Here is a 21,724-nt window from a genome sequence, read left to right on the forward strand (position 1 = left end):
GGTCCAACATTCAGATGGCACCGTATGAGGCTTTGTATGGTAGGCAGAGTCGGTCCCTAATGGGTTGGTTCGAGCCAGACGAGGCTAGATTATTGGGTACGGACTTGGTTCATGATGCCTTGGAAAAGGTTAAGGTGATTCAGGATAGAATTCGCATAGCCCAGTCCAGACAGAAGAGTTACACGGACCGAAAGGTTTGTGATGTTGCATTCATGGTTGGAGAGCGGGTCTTGCTCCGGGTTTTGCCTATGAAGGTCTTTATGAGGTCCAGAAAGAGGGGCAAGCTGAGCCCAAGGTTTATTTGTCCCTTTGAGGTGTTGCGGCGAGTTGGGGAAATTTCTTATGAGCTTGACTTGCCTCCCAGTCTAGCAGGAATTTATCCGGTATTTCATGTTTCGATGCTCCGAAAGTATCACGGCGATCCGTCTCATATATTGGATTTCAGCTCAGTCCAGTTGGACAAGGATCTATCTTATGTTGAGGAGCCAGTGGCTATTTTAGACAAGCATATCGGAAAGCTATGGTCAAAGAACATTGCCTCCGTGAAGGTTCAGTGGAGAGGTCATCCGGTCGAGGAGGTGACTTGGGAGACCGAGCAAGATATGCGCAGCCGTTATCCTCATCTTTTTACCACTTCAGGTATGTCTTTATGCTCATTTCAGGACGTACGATTGTTTTAAGAGAGGGAGGATGTAACGACCCGTCCGGTCGTTTTGAGAGTAATAGCCTCGATCCCCTATTTATTGCTTCTCCCATATCTATTTCTGCTATTGTGACTTGCCGGTCGTTTTGGAGTGTTTTGGGATACTTAGTCCCTAAATGGAGGTTTAAGCCTTAGGATTTGGACCGTAGTCGGAACTATATGAAGACGACTCCGGAATGGAATTCTATCGGTTCTGTTAGCTCCGTTAGGTAATTTTGGACTTAGGGGCGTGTCCGAATTGTATTTTGGAGGTCTGTAGCTTATTTAGGTTTGAAATGGTGAAAGTCGAATTTTTGGATATTTTGACCAGTAGTGGACTTTTTTATATCGGGGTCGGATTTCGATACCGAAAGTTGGAGTAGGTCCGTAATGTTGAATATGACTTGTGTGCGAAATTTGGGGTCAATCAGACGTGGTTTGGTTGGTTTCGACATTGGTTGTCTACTAAGTTAGTATGGTGTTTTAGGATTGGTTGGTATGTTTGGTTGAGGTCCCGGGGGCCTCGGGTGAGTTTCGGGCTATTAACGGACTTGGAATGGAAGTTGAGAAATTTTTGAAGTTTTGTCTTTTGTTGGTATGATCGCACCTGCGAGGGTATTAGCCACAGCTGCAAGGCCGCATGAGCGGAAGGTTGAGCGTAGGTACGGAAGGGATGGAGATCAGCAGAGGTCGCAGGTGCGATGGTTTCTCCACACCTGTGATAGCGCAGATGCGGACCAGTGGTCGCAGAAGCGGAGGCAGCCAGGGTTAGTTGTTTTCGCAGGTGCGCCCACATTTTCGCTCCAGCGGGCGCACAGATGCGAGCCAGGCTTTGCAGATGCGGAAATGCCTGGGCAGTGTTTAAAATCAAAGGGCTTCGTGATTTTTGTCATTTTGGACATTGCAAACACGGTAGGGCGAATTTTTAGAGCATTTTCGAGGCATTTCTTGAGTTAAGTCCCTTGTGCATATTTTTGATCAATAATCTTGCTTCCCCATTTATTTTTCCACCTAGTTAGTGTGTATTGAAGGGGGAATTTGGGAGTTTGAGGCTAGGGATTTGGAAAGTTTGATTTGTGGATTTGAAGGACCATTTGGTGTCAGATTTTGGTAAATTTGATATGGTTAGACTCGTAATTGAATGGGATTTCGGATTTTGTGGCTTTTACCCGATTCCGTGACGTGGGCCTGGGTCGACTTTTTAGGATGTATTTCGGAATTTTTATTAAAATCTTGATTTCATTAATTAGATTAGTCTATTATGGTTGTATTTATGATATGTAATTGTTTTGGCTAGATTTGGGCCATTCGGATTCGGATATTCATGGAAAAGGCATTGTTACCGATTAATTGAGCTTGGTTTGAGGTAAGTGGCTTGCCTAACTTTGTGTGGGAGAAATCCCCTTAAGATTTGAAACTATTGTGATATGTGAGCACCGTGTACGTGAGGTGACGAGTACGTACACGGACTAGTTATGGAAAAACCCGATTTCTTACTAAGCAGCAACCTGTTTTCCTTTTATTTTGAGTTATATCATTTTAATGAATATCAATATATTTTCATTCTTAATTGAGTTATTCCAATATGTGTAGCTATCCTGTTTAGTCTAATATCGCATGTCTACGTGCTTTAACTGCTTACTTAAACTCTGTGAAGCATGCCTAGTTGATCTTCCTGCTTTTTCCTTGTTCTTTATCAGTATAAGCGTACAAATCTTACTGTTAACTATTGTATTTGTCGTTTGGTCTGTGTATTTACATTTGAGACTACCAGGCGGTTCCTCGGGAGTTTTCCCTGCATATTTACTTTGGGACTACGGAACGGTATTCCGTGAGATCCCCCTATCTTGTATATTTACTTTGGGACTACGGAATGGTATTCCGGGAGATCCCTTTGTCTTGCATATTTACTTTGGGACTACGGAATGGTATTCCGGGAGATCGCCCTGTCTTGCATATTTACTTTGGGACTACGAAACGGTATTCCGGGAGATCCCCCATGCACATTTATGTTTGGGACTACGAGTCGGTATCCCGGGAGATCCCCTATTGTATTTCTGTGTATTGAGTTGTTACCTTCTATGAATTCCTTCTTGTTAAATTTCAGTCTTTATTTTACGGCGATATTTCATTCTTGTCTTGCTTTATTATCATATTCCAGTAGGGCCCGGACCTGACCTCGTCACTACTCTACCGATGTTACGCTTGGCACTCACTGGGTACCGATTGTGGTGTACTCACGCTACTCTTCTGTACATATTTTGTGTGCAGATCCAGGTACTTCTTATGAGCCCCGCTACTAGCTAAGAGTTCTTGTTGTTGTACGGAGACTTCAAGGTATATCTGCCGTATCCGCAGACCTTAGAGTCTCCCTCTATTCCTTCCTATGTCATTTACCTTCCTTACTTCTCTTATTAAACACTGGTGTATAGAGATACTAGTTTCCTTCTGTAGCTTGTGACTTATGATGCTCTGGGTTTTGGGATTTCTGTGTATTTTTGAATAGTTGGTTATTGCACATGTCAGGCGGCATGGTACCCAGTTATGTTGTTATTGCTAGAGTTAGTTGTTAAATTTATATTTTTATTTTATTATTCCGTAAAATATTAGGCTTACCTTGTCGTAGAGACTAGGTGTCGTCACGACGTCATACGGAGGGGAAATTTGGGTCGTGACACTTCAAGGTGCATCTGCCAGCGTCCGCAGACCTCGGGGTCCCCCTCTATCCTTATCATGTTATTTTCCTTATTTTAGTAGACTGTGATGTATAGAGACAAATTATTTCCCTTAGAAGCTTGTGACTTATTTCTACCTGGTTTTGGGAGATTGTAGTTCTTTGACTTGAAGTTTTTATTTATTATAACTATTGAGGTTTGAGTTTCAGACTCTTATTAAGTTATTCTGTAATTTGTTAGGCTTACCTAGTCTTAGAGACTAGGTGCCATCACGATATCCTATGGAGGGTAAATTGGGGTCGTGACAAGAAGATAGTAAGAGAAATGAGAGGGAAATCCCGTATTTGGGATCTCGATTTAGAATTACCGACCAACGTTGGTCGGTAATGTTGGTAGGTACATTAAGTGACCGGGCGTTTACTGTGTTTGACCAATAACCGACCAACTTTGATCGGTTATTTTTTAAAAAAAAAAAACTAAATTATGTTTTTTTGTGTTTTTGTTTCTTAAAATATTATAAACTACAAAAAAATTAATATAAACTATAAGCATTTATTTTATTCAAATATATATTAACTATAAATAATTATAAAATATAAGCATAATCTTTATAAATAATTATATTAACTAATTACTTTTAATAAATTATAAGCATATATTTTATTCACACATATATATATTAATCAATCATAATAAAAAAAATAAAGGTATATGTATGAGACGTTTATTTTATTCGAATTCCATATTTTGTCTTATATATTCATTCGTTTTATAACTAATTACAAATCACATAAATTAATAAATATCGGTCAAGACGTTTTACCTTTTGTATTCATCTATCTAAATTAATTATCTAAGTTATAATTAAGTATATAAGTAATTTCACACACACACACACACACATACACTATATTGTAATTGATGATCAATCACATACATTACTACGTACGAAAACTTTATCAATTGATGAATTGATAAATCAATATTATTCTATTTTAAATATGATTAGTCGATTGTTATATTAACTCGTTTACTTAATGCAAATAACTTCTTTCGTTTCTTTAATTTGTGATTCATATATACATGTCAAAGATGTTTAGTATTAATTCTTCTACATTTCATTCATTCATCACTAATAATTCATGACATAGATTAATCGATATAGGTGAGACGTTTTGTTTTTAATATTAACCGATATAGGTCGAGACGTTTTATTTTTAATATTCATCGATGCATCTAAGTAAGTTATAAATCGATGAATCAATTTACAAATAGATATATTTGATGATGATCAATTATATATACTAATTAAATTATTGCTTCTTCACAAATCTATCCCCAAAAGAACCCGACCTTGTGGCCCTAGCACTTCGTGTTCCACTACAAAAAAAAATAGCGTTTAGCGACAGACGTATTTCGTTGCTACACATATTATTTCCGTCGCTAAACGGATTCAAGTTGGTCTCTAAAATGCTCGTATAAGCTCATAGCGACGAAAAATACAAACCGTAGCAGATCTAGCTACGGATTAGCGACGGAAATATATCTGTAGCAACGTTTAGCTACCGAAAAACCGTCGCTATTTTACTTGGTTTTGTCGCTATTTTGACTAATTTTGTCGCTACAATTCATAATAAAATACGTTGTTTGTTTTGATTAGCAACGAAAGAATCCGTCGCTAGTTCTTCCTCCTTTTAGCGATAAAAATCTTTTGTCGCCAATCCATCACAAGATTTAATTTTATGCATTAATTTTAGCTACAAAAAATATCCGTCGCTAAAAGTTTTTTTATTTTTAATTTATTTATTATTTTAAATGTACCCTATTCAAGCATATTACAAAAATGCTATTAAATATACTTAATTAAAAGTGACTGATATTAATATAAATTAATATTCAACAAGGTCCAAAATATATATATCATAATGCATATAACTGTATCATTAAGTACAAAACATCCACAAGCACCAACAATAAAGTCTAAACAAAATAGGCTAACTATGCGAGGCTGGAGAGTCATGGTCATCATCAGAACCCAATGCATGAACCTCATCAATGTTAGTAGCAGTAGAAGAGGTAGGAATTGTAGGTACCACATCTGATGGGTGGTTGGTAAGATCAATATTTGGCTGATGCGAGGGTAAAGAAACTAATTCGCGTACCCGCTCAACGATTACATGAACTATCTGATCTGTTTAGTATAGGAATCAATCGTGTCACTAACTCATCCAGATTCCCTATCGGTCTTGATTGAGCATTTGAAGGTGCTGCTGAGAAAGTTACATCAGATCCAAAAGAGTCACGAAGATTCGGCCCGTAGTAGAATTTTACTTGAGATCCAAGATCATATACTCTTCTTTTCTTTTCTCCTCCCGCAGCTTTGTAATATGCTTTACACAGATCAATATCAAATTGACTTTGTGTTTATTGTTGTAATATTTCCTGATACTTTTCCTGTAGAAGAGTTAATAGTTAGTGAAATTGAAACATTAAAAAATATTGAGTATGCAATTTACAAAATGGAAAAAGATATGAAAGTAAAGTCAATAAAATTATCTAAAAAGTTGACTTACATGTACGATTCGGGATTTCTCACCAACAAAAGATTTTCCATCATTACTATGTGTATGGACGTGCAAATGTTTCTCACTTGATGTTGGATCTCGGCCCTTTTTAATAGCCTATACAAAATATATTAAATTCAAAAGATTGGCAAAAAGACGTTTGTATAAAAATGAGATTGAAATATGACATAGAGAAAAGGAAGCAACTTAAGTAGAATAGAGAAACTAAAAACTAAACAAGTTCCCACCTTCAAAATCTTATTAGTTAAATTCATAAGAACGTTTTTCTTTGGTGCCAAAATCTGTCTACTAGCTTAGTACTAGCTTATGATAATAACAACAAAGGAATATAAAATACAGAGGGGTCAAACTTCCAACAATGTCACAAGGATGCATGTTTGGTGAAATAAACCTTACTACTGTCTTTTGTTTCATATCATTCGCCATGAAATCAAAAACAGAAAAATTGAATGGCTGTAACTGATGTAGAAATTCATCTAACAGTTAATAGTACTATTTGGCCAATTCCTTTAACAAACGTTTTTTCAATTGTTAAGAAAGGTGCACTTTTGTAATCAGAAAGGTCAACAACTAGCAAGAAAGAAATCAACACCTAAAATCCCTTCATCCAGCTGCTAACTTCAATTTCGGCACACATTGACAACCCAGATTTTTCGAAAAGAAATTCTCAAACAATAATTTCAAGCACAGAATATTAAAAATAGAACAAGAGACAATCCGTAACTTACAACTTCAGGCAATCGAACTTAAATAAGATTTTCAGATTTGAATTAGTGCAAACTTAAATGAGATTTTCAGATATTTTATATACACTTACAAATCTCTTGCGATGCTCCCCAACACTGATAGAGTGTAACGACCCGACCGGTCATTTTGACCTCTACCACGTCATTCAGTGGTTTGAGGCCATGAGTACCTTCACCTCAGGTATTATGACTTGTACGCGTGGTCAGAATTTAATTTCGGGAAGTTCGGAGTAGATTTGGAAAGAAAATTTTACTTTCGGAAGTCTTAAGTTGGAGGAATTCACTAAAGTATGATTTTCAAGTAAACGACCTAGGAATCGGGATTCGAAGGTTCCAACAAGTTTGTATGGTAATTTTAGACTTGGGTGTATGCCCGGAGCAAGTTTTGGATGACCCGAGAGCATTTCGTCGCATATTATGGAAGTTGGCATTTTGGAAGAATTTTATAGATTTTAGCTGAAGTGCATTTCAATATTATCAATGTCCATTTGGGATTTCGAGTCTGGGAATAGATCCGTATGGTGATTCTGGTATTGGGAACGTGTCCGGATGTAGATTTGGATGTCCGTAGGTCATTTTGAAGTCATTCGGTGAAAGTTGGAATTTTAAGGTTTTTGGGAAGCTTGACCGGGAGTGGACTTTTTGATATCAGGGTCGGATTCCGATTTCGGATGTTGGAGTAGGTCCGTAATGTCAATTATGACTTGTGTGCAAAATTTGAGGTCAATCGGACGTGATTTGACAGGTTTCAGCATCGATTATAGAAGTTTGAAATTTCAAAGTTCATTAAGTATGAATTGGAGGGTAATGCGTAGTTTCGATGTTGTTTGGCTTGATTTGAGATCTTGACTAAGTTCGTCATGTATTTTGGGACGTGTTGGTATATTTTATTGAGGTCCCGAGGGCCTCGGGTGGATTACGGATAGTCAACGGATCAACGTGGAGTTTTGTTGTGTTGCTGAAGGGCCTGAGTTCTGGTGTAATCGCACCTGCGGAAAAATGGCCGCAGGTGCGATGCAGCAGAAGCGGCAAGGCAAGCGCAGAAGCGGAGGTTGGCCAAAGGGTCTGGGCCCGCAGAAGCAGGCACAAACGCGCAGGTGCGCGCGCGCAGGTGCGCCGCATGGGGCGCAAATGCGGCAACTGTTGGGCCGAGCTTGAACCGCACCTTCGATGGAATTTCCGTAGGTGCGGAGCCGCAGGAGCTGATGTTTGATCGCAGAAGCGAAAATCGTGGTTGGGCAGTGTGGTCCTTTAAGAATGGGATTTGGCTCATTTTTCCTCCATTTTTCATTCGGTTGGGGAGATTTTTGAGAGGTTCAAAGGGGGATTTTTACCAAGCAATACAATGTAACTAATTCCCACTTATTGCAAGTTAAATACATAGTTTGTATAAGGATTTAAAGATGGAAATTAGTAGAAAATTTGGGATTTTGAAGAAAAACCTAGAATTAGTAAATTTGGATATTTGACCACGAAATTGGACATGGAATTGGAAATAAATTATGTATTTTGGGTAGTAATGCTATGGGTAGTGTTTATCTTTGAAAATTTTCAGAATCCGGGCACGTGGGCCCGAGGGTAATTTTATCGACTTTTGGAGCGGAGTTGGAAATTATTGTAAATTGAATTGTAATGAGTATTATTGCAAATATTTATGGATTCGCACATTCATTGACTAGTTTTGGAGTTATGGGCATCGATTGGAGTTGTTGGAAAGGCTTTGGAACCGGTTACGGCATTTCGGAGTGAGGTAAGTATCTTGTCTAACCTTATAAGAGGAAAATTATCCCATAGGTGATTTAAATTAATAGTTGTTGCTAGTTGTCGGGGCTACGTACGCACGAGGTGATGACAGTTCGTGCGTAGCTACTAATATTGCTATATCCGGGTAGTTTAGGATTCAAATTATGAATTTCTTGTGATAATTGTATCCTTTATTTAATTAAAGTATTAGAATTATACTGTAAATTGCTAGAGAAAATAGTAAGAGACTGAAATTTCACATATTTGAATTCTTGCGGAAAATATTTGATTGTTAATGGAATTTTTACATCCTTATGTGTTAATCTTATAATATCTTCTCATTCCGGAGATTCATAAGAAAATGTCCTCCTTTCTTGTGGAGCGGGCCTCACGCCTCGGATAGTATAGATGCATCTATGGATCACGTCGCATGTCCCTCGGCAGTGTACACGTCACTCTGGATCAGGCAGAACGACCTCGGCAGATATCGTGCCAAATAATAAATACACGATATCTTGATATTTTATTGCAGCTTGTGAAGCTAAGTGATAAATTTGAAATTATTAGAATTGAAAGAATTAATTATTTCTGCTGGTTAAAGAAAATTATGGTTGTTCCTATAAATCATGGTGATTTAAATATTACTATTTTAATATTATTGACCCTTAGTGAGTGTCAAAGTCGACCTCTCGTCACTACTTCTTCGAGATTAGGCTTGATACTTACTGGGTACACATTGTTTACGTACTCATACTACACTTGCTGCACATTTTTGTGCAGGTACAGATATGTCTAGAGGCCTTGTGGGCGCAGAGGTGTGGTTAAATGCAGGGACTTAGGTGAGTTACATTCTATATTACGATCCGCGGCCAGCAGAGTCTCCTTCAGAGTATTTATATTTCTCCTGTCCAAATCTATATTCCAGACAGATGTTGTATTTTATTTTACATTCCTAGTTGATGCTCATGCACTTGTGACACCAGGTTTTGGGGTGATTATGTGTTGTTCTGTACTGAACTTGTTAAAAAAATTATTATTTACTCTGTAAATTTCATCTTTTACTATTTAATTTAAGAAAATATGATTTCAAATATATTAAAAATGAGAACCAAGACAATATTTATTTTTGGCTTGCATGACAGCGGTGTCCGACACCATCACGACCTTTAATGGATTTTGGGTCGTGAAAATATGGTATCAGAGCACTAGGTTCACGTAGGTCTCACGATTCATGATCAAGTCTAGTAGAGTCCTGCGGATCAGTACAAAGACGTTTGTACTTATCTTTGAGAGGCTACATGGCTGTTAGGAGCATTTCCCTTCTTGATTTCCTTCATCGTGCGGTTTGATTCCATTGAGGCTTGTGTCTTTATTTCCTTCCTACTCATTCTTATACGATGTTGAACGCTCGTGTCTATCGGGCATCGAGGAGTTTCATTGGTACTACAGACGTGGAGCATGGCGTATCTCCCTGTGCATTCAAACAAGTAATTATCATCTTATTGAGGAAGGTCGCTCTGTCGTTTTAGCTCAGTATCAGTATTACCTAAGGTTTGAGATTTGTCATTGATTGTTATGATGATTCGTGTGTTGCTATCGTACAGTGTTCGTGTAATGGTAGGATTCTTGTCTATGCGTCGAGGCAGTGAATGATTTGAAAGGAGGTTTTACCCAGTGCATGATTCAGAGATTCAGTATTTTATTTCCGGCAAAGGACAGGCAATCGGACTATAAATGCTCAGGTTTGGGTCGATGGGGTAGCGAGACTTGGTATTTTTGAGCGTGGTGGAATTTTCATATGTGATATGATGACGTCGTCCTTGATGGAATGTGTTAAGTTTGCCGGTGTTATTGTCTTCTTCAATTTGCCTTTGGGGAAGGGTATTGTGAATGGTGCCGGGAAAGCGGCTGTCAGAGGTCGCAGTGTGCTATGGTTCAGAATCGAATCGGTGATCCTAATGTTGATGGCTCAAGGAAGGTGATCTTTGGAGAGGTTTAGAGTTGGTGGCGGTCTGTTGGTTCAGGTGCTACAGAGATGGATTTTTATTTAAAGCAACAACTGGGCAACGAAGGATGAGAAAGGACATGTGGGAGGTGTCTTGCGGTGGTTAAACTTATAGAAGGCCAAGTGTAAGAAAACAGAAGTCGAGTAGTTGCTTAAAGGAGAGGGTTTGAGCAAAGTGGGAGAGTTTTCGGGTAGCATATGGGTTCTGTGGTAGGATAGCTACACGCGCTGAGGAAAGTTTAGAGTGATTTGGAACTCATGGTGGACATTGACTAAGTCTCCGAACATTATTTGGAATATTGGCTGCTATACGGAGAAAGGTTGGATACGACGGAAAGGAGTTGCTTGATATGAAGAATGATACAACATGACTTTGGATTGGAATGTATGTTCGCACCTTTAGTTGAGATCCATGAGGAGTGGACAGACTTGTACAGCTAGATATTGAGCACGGGCTTAGGATGATTTATTGTGTTCGTGGTAATTATACTCGGTGTAGCGTTGTTGGAAGGTGTTGGCATGGAATTTTCACAAGTGGGTTATCTTTGGTGAGCAGGTTAATGGTTGCGTGGTGTTGACAAAGCTTCTGTGAAGAATTTTACTGGCTACCCGGTAAGAGGTCGAACATGTGAATGTGGCTAGTGATCCAGAGCATTCATGAAATGGTTAACAGGAAGATTTCAAGGAATTTGGCCGGTCGATTGCGCGAGGTCATGTCAGTGATGAAAAAGAATCTTGGTAGGTTCCAGGGTTATGTAATGGTAGCTTCAAGCTAAATAGGAGATCCCCACTACCTACGATTGGATTGCATAGTTGTCTACTTGTGAGGTTTATGGTTATCGGCATATTGGTGGGTTATTACGGCTAAGGAAAGAGAACATCAGTGGTGAATTGAGCAAAGGATTTGAGGAATGTGTGCTATAATTGGCCTTATCAATACATGTTCAGGCTTTGGGAAAACTCAAGATTTATGCTTCGTGTAGATGGGATGTAGAAGAGAGGTGATTCAGCCGGGTGCTTCTTTGAGGGGGCGTTCATGTGCTAACAGAACCTTAGAGTTTTATTATAGTCGAACCAAGTCCGAGTGGGTGACTCTCAACAACTATCTTAGTGGATTCAAAAAAACAATTTAAGTGCGGTGCCTATGGATTTAGAGTTCATAGTATGGTTAGGTATCGAGCTTTTGCAGCAGATTATGAAAGGGGCTTGGAGTGTTCTATGTTATCTTCGGGTTGTGGTGTAGCATTGGATGAATGAAAGAAAATAACTTCGGATTCATAGAGGGATTTTCAGAATAGGTGTACCAGTTGAAGATGCGAATATGCGCATAAGGAGTGTATGAGATGGTTCATGGGTTTTGGAGACAGCGTGTCTCATGAAATGAGGTCACTCAGGATGAGTGCGGATTTGGGTTCATGATGTTTTGAGTGGAGCTATTATTATTCCTAGGGAGAGTCCAGAGTAAATTAGAAAAAGTCGGATCAGTTAGCATTGGTTGAATTGACATGATGGTGGCAATGATCAGTTCCTTCAGCATGTTAAGTTATACATGTGGTTGGTGGCGGTACGTGCGAGGCTTGACGGCCGCCGTAATTGATTTTATTTGGAGGCATTCGAGTATTATGGCTTGTTATGTGTAGATGGATTCCAGAAGAGCTACGGTGGTTTAGAACACTACTTGAAGATTGTATTTTCTGCAGTTATGGGAATTCAGTCGCGTGTTGCAATGGTTCTCCTGAAATGAGTTAAGTAAAAGGTTGCTATGTGATGGGGTGTTTAGTCTATTAGTGGATCAAGAGACATGATGGAATTCATGTACTCCCATGTATTGGTATGTTAGGTGCAGTGAGCAGCATGGAAATTGGGAGTTGAGGATCAAGGTTATAATTTGGTGTCGACAAGAATGTCAAGAGCTCGGATGAGCAGGAAAGGATTCAGATGGTTAGAGTAAGCAGGCATTGTCTTTAGCATCACCTAAGATCGGTGTTATGTGTAAGAGGCTTTAAGTACTGATCGTGGATTCCTGATTTGCCTTACAGCATTAGTGTGGCCGGTGGTATAGACGTGCAGACTTGGAACCTGGTGTGGAAGGTCATGGGAGTATATCCCATGGGAAGATTGTATAAGTGTGACATGTAGTCACTTGATTAATTAAAGATTTATAACCAAGTGTGGAGATTGTGGTACTATCGCTAATGTGAGAATTTATGCCTGAAGGGTGCTCGGTTCATTTGGTTGTGGACTATGGAAGTTTGTTTCGGATTTGACAGTTGTTCTTGTGTGTCATGGGAAAAAGGGTTATTGTGGATCCTTGAAAGGTTATTATCCCAGTGCGGTACGATCAAAATCGGCTTGAGGTCCGTGGGTGGATCTAAATGTGAATGTGGGCTCTATATCAGGCTGGATGTGTTCATTTCAGCATAACGTTGTCTTCGGAGAGGTATTCGGGCCTTGGATGTTATTTCTGTTGTTGGCCCTTCCATGTAGTCTCTATTGTGCCATGTGGATTGTGAGGCGGTTTGATTATTTGCACTCGTATTGAGATCCCGTATAGTCTGCGGTGTTGTATGAGCAGGATGGCTCTCGGGATGCAGGTCATTTATTTCACCTTAGTCGTGCTTGAGTTTTCTAGCATATGGTGCTATCTGATGGTATTGTGCACTTGGTGTGCTTGTGGTTGACATTCGGGTATTTCGTAGGTATAAGCGTTTTGGCTCGATGGGTACTTCCCTATTTATTGTCATGTGTGGATCGGGTGGCACAACGCTACGGGTATGTTGTTTTGATCGGGTTGCATGCTGCAACGCTTCCCTAGTTCTTTCTAGTTCGTTTTTCCTTATGTATCACATTCGAGTTTGTGGCTTGTTGGCACATGGTGGCATTATATGAGACTTTTGGTAGTGATTGTGGTGGCTTATTACCGGAACGACTTGTATTGGGTGTGGCAAGATTTTTGGACCTGGGATCAGTGCGATCGGATTTATATGAGGCATATTAAAAAGCAAATATCTTTATTTGGTTCATAATGAGGTAATGGTTCCTGTCAGGAGGAGGGACTAAATGATTTGTTGACTATGCAGTTGGTTATGAATTTCTACATGTCTCTTCCGTCGTGGCAGTATTGCAAGAGTTGGAACAAGACTTATATGTGTCATGAAGTGTGTTGTGAGCATCAGATTCGAGGGATTTCGGCTATTGTTGTCATATGATGTTATTGTGGTCATGTGAATAATGTGGTGCATCGTGTGAATTCAGTGAGAGTATACAATCATGTAGTGGTACATCATGTAGTGATTGAAACGGTGTTCGTATGTTGGAAGCAGGCCTAGTAGAGAATTTCGGATGTTGCAATTTGGCTCTAAGGCTTATTTGCCTAAATAAAGCGGAGGATCTTTAGATTTTCTCGAGCTAATGTGCTCAACTGAGTTGTGATAGCACGGGTAGGTGCACGAGGAGATAAACAATGATTTCACCAAACTCCGGAATAGTTCTTAGCACTTTCGAGGACGAACGTATGTTAAAGTGGGAGAGAATGTAACGACGCTACCGGTCGTTTTGAGCTCTAGCACGTCATTCAGCGGTTTGAGGCCATGAGTAGCTTCACTTTAGGTATTATGACTTGTATGCATGGTTAAAATTTAATTTCGGGAAGTTCGAAGTCGATTTGAAAAGAAAATTCTAATTTCGGAAGCCTTGAGTTGGACGAATTAACTAAAGTATGATTTTCAATTAAACAACCTCGGAATTGGGATTTAAAGGTTCCAACAGATTCGTATGATGATTTTGGACATGGGTGTATGCCCGTAGCGGGTTTTGGATGACCCGGGAGCGTTTCGGCGCCTATTATAGAAGTTGACATTTTGGAAGAATTTCATAGATTTGAGTTGAAGTTCATTTCAATGTTATCAATGTCCATTTGGGATTCCGAGTCTGGGAATAGCTCCGTATGGTGATTCTGGTATTGGGAGCGCGTCCGGAAGAGGATGTGGAGGTCTGTAGGTCATTTTGAGGTCATTTGGCAAAAGTTGGAATTCGAAGGTTTTTGGGAAGTTTGACCGGGAGTGGACTTTTTGATATCAGGGTCGGATTCCGATTCCGGAAGTTGGAGTAGGTCAGTAATGTCAATTATGACTTATGTGCAAAATTTGAGGTCAATCGGATGTGATTTGATAGGTTTCGGCATCGATTGTTGAAGTTTGAAATTTCAAAGTTCATTAAGTATGAATTGGAGGGTGACCGTAATTTCGTTGTTGTTTGGCATGATTTGAGACCTCGACTAAGTTCATAATATGTTTTGGAACGTGTTGGTATATTTGGTTGAGGTCCCGAGGGCCTCGGGTGGATTCAGGATGGTCAACGGATCAACGTGGAGTTTTGTTGTGTTGCTGAAGGGCCTGAGTTCTGGTGTAATCGCACCTGCGGATAAAGGGCTGCAGGTGCAACGCCGTGGAAGTGGCAAGGCAAGCGCAGAAGTGGAGGTTGGCCAAAGGGCCTGGGCCGCAGAAGCGGGCACAAACGCGCAGGTGCACGCGCACAGATGCGTTGCATAGGGCGCAAATGCGGGGGTTGTTAGGCCGAGCTTGAACCACACCTACGATGGAATTTCCGCAAGTGTGGAACCGCAAGAGCGGCCGTTTGACCGCAGAAGCGAAAATCATGGTTGGGCAGTGTGGTCCTTTAAGAACGGGATTTGGCTCATTTTTCCTCCATTTTTCATTCAGTTAGGGCAATTTTGGAGAGCTTCAAAAGGGAATTTTCATCAAGCAATACAAGGTAAGTGATTCCCACTTATTACAAGTTAAATGCATGGTTTGTATAAGGATTTAAACATGGAAATTAGTAAAAAATTTGGAATTTTGAAGAAAACCCTAGAACTAGTATATTTGGATTTTTGACCACGAAATTGGACTTGAAATTGAAAATAAAATATGTATTTTCGGTCGTAATGCTATGGGTAGTGTTTATCTTCAAAAAAATTCGGAATCCGGGCACGTGGGCTTGAGGGTATTTTATCGACTTTTCGAGCGGAGTTGGAAATCGTTGTAAGTTGAATTGTAATGAGTATTATAGCATATATTTATGGGTTCGCATATTCATTGACTAGTTTTGGAGCTATGGGCATCAATTAGAGTTGTTGGAAAGGCTTTGGAGCCGGTTATGGCGTTTCGGAGCAAGGTAAGTCTCTTGTCTAACCTTGTAAGAGGAAAATTACCCCATAGGTGATTTAAATTAATAATTGTTGCTAGTTGTGGGGGCAACGTATGCACGAGGTGATAAGAGTCCATGCGTAGCTACTAATATTGCTATTCTCGGGTAGTTTAGGACTCAAATCATGAATTTCTTGTGATAATTGTATCCTTTATTTAATTAAAGTATTAGAATTATAATGTAAATTGCTAGAGAAAATAGTAAGAGACTGAAATTTCACATATTTGAATTCTTGTGGAAAATATTTGACTGTTAATAGAAATTGTACATACTTATGTGTTAATCTTATAATATCTTCTTATTCTAGAGGTTCATAAGAAAATGACCGCCTTTCTTGTAGAGCGGATCGAACGCCTTGGCAGTATAGATGCATCTATGGATCGCGTCGCACGTCCCTCGGCAGTGTACACGACACTTTGGATCGGGCCGAATGACCTCGGCAGACATCGTGCCTAATAATAATAAATACACAATACCTTGATATTTTATTGCAGCTTGTGAAGCTAAGTGATAATTGGTGTAACGACCCGGTCGGTCGTTTCGAGAGTTATAGCCCCATTTCCCCCATTTCTGCTTATTTATATGTTGTTCAGTTGTGTTGAGTTGTTTTGAATTGGTAGCTTGGGTTCGGAGTAGTTTTGGAGTGAAATGAGGTACTTATACTCTTAGTTAGAAAGCTAAGTTGGAAAAAGTCAACCGGAAGTTGACCTATGAGTAAACGAATTCGGATTGGGATTTTTATGATTCGGTTAGCTTCGTTTGGTGATTTTAGACTTAGGAGTGTGTCCGGAATGTAATTTGGAAGTATGTGGTAGAATTAGGCTTGAATTGGCGAAAGTTAGAAATTTGGCAATTTTGGTCGACAGTGGAAAATTGGGTGTCGAGGTCGGAATGGAATTCCGGAAGTTGGAGTAGGTTCGTAGTGTCATTTGTGACGTGTGTGTAAAAGTTGAGTTAATTCTGAGTTGATTTGATATGTTTCGGCGCGAGTTTTTGGAAGTCGAAAGTTCGAAAGTTCATTTAGTTTGATTTGAGGTGCGTTTCGTCGTTTAAATGTTGTTATACATGATTTGAGGCCTTTAGTTGGTCTGTGTTATGTTATGGGATTTGTTAGTATGTTTGTACGAGGTCCCAAGGAGCTCGGGTGAGTTTCGGATAGGTTTGGGCTGCGTTGTGCTCGTTTTTCTTATGTTTCGACGTCGTTTCTTCCAGCATAAATGGTACCACATTAAGCAAATGAGCTCCAATTTCTGTTTTGATTGAAGCATTAAATCCGTATAGTAATTATGGAGCCATAGCAAAAAGAATCGTTGAATTTGGGCATCGTATGAGAAATTTATGGTCATTTTACTAAATAATTGGGTTGCCAGATTTTTCAGATTAATTGCGAAATTGTCACTAAATCCGTATTTAAAAATCTGCACTATTTGCAAATATTAAAACCTACATATCTCCTTCATTATAAGGTCAAATGGAGTGATTCAAAAGCCTAACTTGACTAAAATTTCACAAGGAATCCATTGGAGTCATAAAATACGAGTTTTAGGATGGTTTGGAATGAGAAACGAGGTAGAATAGCTGGCAGAAAAATATATAAAATGATGGTTTGTTCATTCGGTCATATTTTGAGTTGGAGAGCTCAGATTTGGGCGATTTTGGGGGCGATTTTCACCATAAGGTTTGGGGTAAGTGTTCTCTACTCAGTTTTGGTTTTATTTCATGACTCCATCTTCGTATTTGGGATTTGATTGATGATTTCAAAGTGAAATTGAGGGAGTTAGGGTTTGAGTTTTGGAGAGTTTAAGTGAAAATTTGAGGGACCAAACGGAGTCCGATTTTGATGAATTTTATATGGTTAGACTCAGGAGAGGACGAGGTTTATTATTCTGCTATTTTTGACTAATTTTGAGACATGGTCCCGGGGGCTGGGTTTTGGCCGATTTCGGATTTTTTGCATATTTATGTAGTTTTTATTGTGGAATTCGATTCTTTAGACTATGTTGATAGTAGTATTCTAATTTTTGGTTAGATTTAGAGTTTTTGGAGACCGATTCTAGAGACGAGGGCATCCCGAAGTAGGATTTTACGCTGTTAAGGTAAGTAACAGTTTTAACTCTGGCTTTGAGTGTATAAACTCGGAGAATTTGATATTGTGTGACTGTTTAGAGGTGATACCCACGCTAGGTGATGGGCGTGTGGGTGTATACCTCGAGGGATTGAGACTTGGTCCGTCCCCGTGAGGCCTCATGGCCATCATCTGTGTTTTCGTAGTTACTTATTGTTGAACTTGTCTGCCTTCATGTTAGAGATCATCCTTGGGCTTTATTCATGCTCACATTATTTGTACTTAGTCATAAAAATTATTGTATATGTTTACCTCAGTCTCTATTATTTGCTAATATGTTGTGATACTTGATGTGGGCTGTATTCCCTTATTTGTTGATGATGGTGAGGCTAGTGAGGTACATGATTGAGTGAGAACGAGGGTCTGGTTGTGAGGATATTAATACCATAGCGCGTGATCAGTTGGCCGCGTAGCACGTGAGTTGACTGTGCGGGTCCAGGTATTGATACCATAGCGCGTGAGTTATCCGCGTAGCACGTGAGTTGACCGTGCAGATCTAGGTATTGATATGATGGCACATGAGTTGTCCGTGCTTAGCACTTGGGCTTTGGGAGCCCCTCCGGAGTCTGTACACACCCCCAGTGAACACAGAGTATTGAGCGTTGAGTGCTGAGTGAGGGAGTGACATTGCTGTGAGGTTGCATTTACTTTTGTTATTTTTGCATTTACCTGTTAATTTTTCTTGTAGTCTTACTGATTTATGAAATTACCTGTCTACTCCTGTTTGTACTTAATTGTGAAAATAATAATTGGATTATTCTGCTTAGCTCGTCACTACTGCTCAGTTCATTAGTTATTTCTGTTACTACTGAGTTGGTTGTACTCATACTACACCCTGCACTTTATGTGCAGATCCAGGTGAGTTAGAAGGCGGCGATCGTTGAGTTCAGGCCGGCTATCTTTGGAGACTGCAAGGTAGTTGATAGCGTCTGCAGGACCTTGTTACTCCTCTTGTCATTTCTTCTTTTGGACAGTTAGGCAGCTTATATATCTTAGTTCATAGTTTTAGATGCTCATGACTTAGTGACATCCCGATGTTTGGGGCTCGTTTTCGTATTTTCTATATTATATTTAGAGTTGATTTAGTTTATGAGAAATTTAAATATTGGTATTGTTTTATTAAATTCTTATAATCGATTTAGTAGTAATATTTTGGGAAATAGGCTTACATTGTAACATAATAGGCGCCATCACGACCATGGTTAGATTTTGGGTCGTGACAATTGGAAATTATTGAAATCGAAAGAATTAATTATTTCTGCTGGTTAAAGAAAATTATTGTTGTTCCTATAAATCATGTTGATTTAAATATTACTATTTTAATATTATTGACCCTTAGTGAGTGTCAATGTCGACCTCTCGTCACTACTTCTTCGAGATTAGTTTTGATACTTACTGGGTACGCGTTGTTTACGTACTAATGCTACACTTGCTGCACATTTTTGTGCAGGTACAGATATGTCTAGCGGCCTTATGAGCACAGAGGTGTGGTTAAATGCAGGGACTTAGGTGAGCTGCATTCTATATTACGATCCGCAGCAAGCAGAGTCTCCTTCAGAGTATTTATATTTCTCCTGTCCAAATCTGTATTTCGGCCCGATGCTGTATTTTATTTTACATTCCTAGTTGATGCTCATGCACTTGTGACACCGGGTTTGGGGTGATTATGGGTTGTTCTGTACTGAAATTGTTAAAAATATTATTATTTACTTTGTAAATTTCATCTTTTACTATTTAATTTAAGGAAATATGATTTTAAAAATATTAAAAATGAGAACCAAACCAATATTTATTTTTGGCTTGCCTGACAGCGGTGTCCGGTGCCATCACAGCTTTTAATAGATTTTGGGTCATGACATAGAGCCGCCTGTGTGAGTCCCAGTGGCATCTCCGCTCCCACCACCACAACGATTGTTTGCATTTATTTCGGACTTTTCAACACACTTAGGATCTTTCCAAAGTCTCATCCAACTTTGCCACACATCATTTGGAATAGATTTCCGTTGCACCCTATTTTGTTTTTAGTTTGCTAATAAAATCACTGTATGTTTTTGTTGCCCAATGATCCCATTGGTTCCACACAGCAATATCAATTGAAAAATCCCAGTAGAATACTTTCTGAAATAATTTTGTAAATTAATAACATTAATAAATTAGATATAAAAGTTAATATATTTTCTAAATTCAATTATGATGGATTATACCTTGAATTCTCCAAAATAAAATCTTTTTATCTCATTCGAGACGCTTTTCCAGTTGATTCTATTAGGATCAAATTCATGCTTAAAAGAATTAGTTATACACTCAGAGCATTCTCTTGAAGGTTCTAACCTAAACAAATTAGAAGGCATTAATGTGTGGGGTACTACCATGGCCTGATGTTTGAACTTGGTTGATATGATCTGGTCTACCAGAGGAACTGGTGCCACCTTGTTGATGACTAGTAGTGCGAATGGGAACAGTAGGCAAGTTTTCACGAGTAGTACCATTATCCCTAACTGAAGATTTGCTTACACGACCTGCACTACCTCTGCCTCTCCCTCGAGCCATATCTACAAAATATATGAAAATAAAGAAGGATATGTTACAATGCATATCTAATTGTATTATTAATCTAAACTTTATTAGCAAACAACAACTTATACTACTTACACTCACTCTTATACCACTTATTAGCAAACTGTATACTCACTCTTATATAGCTTATACCACTTATTAGGAAACAACAACTTACTTTATTAGCAAACAGCAGCTTTCTTATTCCTGTTTTCTTAACTTTTTTCTTTTTGGAAGACTAATACCAATCATGTTAAAAAGAAGGGAAGCTAGCTTATACCACTTATGGTAGTTTAAATGAACATATAGATGCAATAAGAAGAATTTGATTGTTTGAATTGAGACTTAAAAGGATGCTTAACTGAATCCTTGCCATAAATGGTGGAAACCAAATATGGTCTCAAGTAACTTATCCAATCACATCTGAGAACAACAATTATGCATTTCCTATTGAATTTTGACAACTGGAGACTTTCCAACTAGGGATGATAAACCACAAACACATACATGATACAAGTTAACAGTGACCTAACAAGTATTAAATATATAGTCATACTAAAGACTATTTACCAGGAGATAGAACAACTTGTACAAGATTGTATTAACCAGCAGTGCTTGTAACAACCTGGTTATAACTTGTTGATTCTTGTTGTCTCGCCAAACATTGACAAATATAAAGTATTTAAAATTCCATAACTATTCCAAAATGGGAGAAGTATCACAGGATTCCCCTGTCAAAACCTTTATGTCCTATCAAAGATTGTTAGACATAATGCAGTTTGAGATTATAAGGAGAAAATTCCTAATAAATAAAGATGATTATTCAACCCTCACTTTCAGCTACAAGGATTTCACTTCCTATTATTCAATCGACGACAAAACAAGGCATTAAAAACTTATAAATCATTTTACTCTGCGAGAATAATTGTATTAAACATAAAGGAATGCACATGATAATCATAATTGCAATTTCACAACTAACTTCGGAAATACAACGTAAGCTATAAAAGTGTACCACTTAGATTTCTACAAACGTGATATTCGATTTAATTCTCTATATATTATATTACAACATAGACACATAACTTATAGCATACCACACAGACTACTATAAACAAAAGTCAATGAAAATATAGTAGTATAGTTTTACCAACACATTAGTCATCATCTGTTTCTTCTTCAAACTCTTCCTCATCATCCTCCTCATTTTCAATACGACTTTTACTTTTCCCATAAAATCAAGGATGTAAAAACCAGTTCTTGATGAAACATATCATATCAATTTATTATTAAGGTAAATCCCTAATATAATACTGAAATCTAAACTCTAAAATCATTTCAATTTATTATTGATCCAAAAGTATGAAAATCAAGGTACCAGTCAAACAAGAATTACTAT

The 21,724-nt window shown here is 38.6% G+C and overlaps 1 pseudogene; it reads right to left on the reverse strand.

The window, feature by feature from the left end:
- Positions 1–5,523: 5,523 nt before the first annotated feature.
- On the reverse strand, positions 5,524–20,754 carry LOC138907305 (uncharacterized; annotated as a pseudogene).
- Between the last annotated feature and the right edge of the window lie 970 nt (positions 20,755–21,724).

This window comes from Nicotiana tomentosiformis, chromosome 3 (assembly GCF_000390325.3).
Source record: "Nicotiana tomentosiformis chromosome 3, ASM39032v3, whole genome shotgun sequence".
In the NCBI taxonomy this organism is placed as follows: Eukaryota; Viridiplantae; Streptophyta; class Magnoliopsida; order Solanales; family Solanaceae; genus Nicotiana; species Nicotiana tomentosiformis.